This window comes from Echinops telfairi, unplaced genomic scaffold (genome assembly GCF_000313985.2).
Source record: "Echinops telfairi isolate 266 unplaced genomic scaffold, ASM31398v2 ScPeMD7_18;HRSCAF=68, whole genome shotgun sequence".
NCBI lineage: Eukaryota > Metazoa > Chordata > Mammalia > Afrosoricida > Tenrecidae > Echinops > Echinops telfairi.
In genome coordinates, this window is record NW_022103915.1 from 28,542,366 (window position 1) to 28,544,666 (window position 2,301).

At 55.3% G+C, this 2,301-nt stretch overlaps 1 pseudogene; it reads right to left on the bottom strand.

The window, feature by feature from the left end:
• Positions 1-1,226: 1,226 nt before the first annotated feature.
• LOC115868771 lies at positions 1,227-1,667 on the bottom strand (annotated as a pseudogene).
• Positions 1,668-2,301: the final 634 nt, after the last annotated feature.

The window sequence follows — 2,301 nt, forward strand, 5'->3', positions numbered from 1 at the left end:
CCCCCCCCCCACACACACACACCTGTCCTTTAATGTGTCCTCCACGCATCTTGGAAGGCCAGGCCGGGTGCCAAGGGTGGAGAGCCATGGTCGAGGCTGTGCCATGCTGGACCCAGGAGGGAGGACAATGCGCGTCACCAGGTGCATGGGATTGGGGCCTGCAGCCCCACGGTGCTGGTGGAGTCAAGCAGCAGGGGATGCAGCTCAAGTAGCCGAGACTTAGAGATAGTTACTAACTCGCTTCACTGGGAAGGGCTGGGCCAGCTGGCCAGCCATGTGGTCAGGGACGCTGGCTCTTCCTCCCTCTCAGCTCTGCCATCCGTGGTGCTGTTGGTGCCACACCCAGCCCACCTGATGGCGGCCACAGGAATGAGCATCCCCATCTCCAGCCCCACCGGAACCACGCCTAAACCCAGAGTGAGATGCTCTCTGCCCACGCCTGGTTCCTTTGTTTTTTAAAACTGGAGAAAAGTATTTTTATTTTATATTACATACTACAAAGTACTAACCTCCCCCCCAAACACATAAAACTTCTTGAAATTGCCAGAAAGGTCAACAACCCAGTAGAGAATGGAATCAAAGGCACCGACAGAGTTCTCGTCAAAGGAACACGGGAAAAGAGGGTGAGTCCCGTCTTCCCTTGAACTGCACTTGGACCTTCAGTGGCACAGGTCTCACTCTTGGTGAGCACATCAGATTTTTAAAACTTCAGTTTCTTCTTAGAGTTCGCTTGAAAATCTAAGTCAGATTTTTTTTTTTTCACTTCCAGGGCTGCCCATCTACTCAGGTGACTTTAGTTATTTATTGTTTTATTATCCTAGCTGTCACGTTATTTTCCTGGAAGTCGGTTTTGAGGATCCAGGTAACCTTTCTTGTCATGGCATTGTACAGTGTTTCCTCCGATAACTAAACCACAGCTAATGTATTCAAGAGGCTGCTTTACCTCGTTCACCAGTATCGATAAGCTTTGACTGGCCGGTGTGCGTGCCCTGGGAAAACACAGGACCGAGAAAGGATTTCAAACTCAGGGCTTTCAGCATGACTCAATTTGCCTCTTCAAACTTTCACACCTAAGGACATTGGACCCATAAAGGCCGCGAGCATTTTAAGGAAGGGCAAGGGGTGATCTTAGGTGGATTAGGGGCAATCTGTAAAGGAAGACTGCCCGGTCTGGAGCAGCCATGCCTGAGAACTGCTGTGCTCACTGCCCAGACTGGGGGTGCAGGTCAGGCAGCCCCAGGCTCGAGCTGTCTAAGTTTCTTTTGGAGTTCCCGGAACTGGCTCGGCCGCCAATTGACGCGGATCTGGAGGCTGGCTGTCTCCAGGCAGCTGCGGGCCTTCTTTGAAGCTGGCTTGGGTCTGTCGCAGACTGTGAGGAACTAGGTCTCCAGGTGCTTCCGAGGGCTCTGGAGTCTTGGGAAGTCTTGGGAAGGCCCTAGTGCCTTCGGAGAGCGGGTGCGGATGCAACAGTGGGGCGCCATACTGGAGGCACACTGCAGAGGTCCTACCCACTTGGCACCCATGGTGTACCGAGCCTTGGAGAGAGAGAACCAGCCCTCCTCCACTCGGGCATCCAGGGCTGCCCACTTCCCCTCTAGCTCCTCTAAGTCCTGGAGCAGCTGCAGAAGCAGGGCATCCGACTCGGTCCGGAGGCCTGGTCCTGCCATGGCCTGCACCACACAAGCCTCCTGGCTCCTTTTATGGAGGAGGAAAACCTCCCCCAGAAGCCTACAGGAGATGCGCCTTTACATCGCGCTGCTCCAGCGGGCCACAGGGCAAGACTAGCTGCAAGGGAGTCTGGGGAAAAGAGTGCCAGGTGTTTTTTCTGTTCTGCCTGGAGCGGTGTTTCCCAAAGTGGGTGATACTGCCCTCTGGGGGTGCTGGAATGACCCGGCGAGGGGGTGAAAAGCAGATACCCACCCTCTCTCTTGGACTATGGGCTATAGTATAAAAGTCTCTCATCGCCAAGGAGGGGGAGGGAGTGGCCGTTGGGTGGGGAGGAGACTCCTGCACCTGCCCTGTCGAGAGCAGACGTTCTCAACTTAGGCACCAGGGACATACGGGCTGGGTCAGTGTGTTGCAGGGACTGTGCAGTCCCCACCTTGCGGCATCGCTGGCCTCTCCCCACTCGATGTCCTCCTTCCCTGGTTCTGACAACCACGCTGACACCAGGTATCGCCTGACGTCCCCGGGAGCAGCATTCCACCTGGTGCAGGACCACCCTCTAGAACAGCGATTCTCTACCTTCCTCATGCCACCACCCTCTCATACAGTTCCTCCTGTTGTGGTGATCCCCCCCCC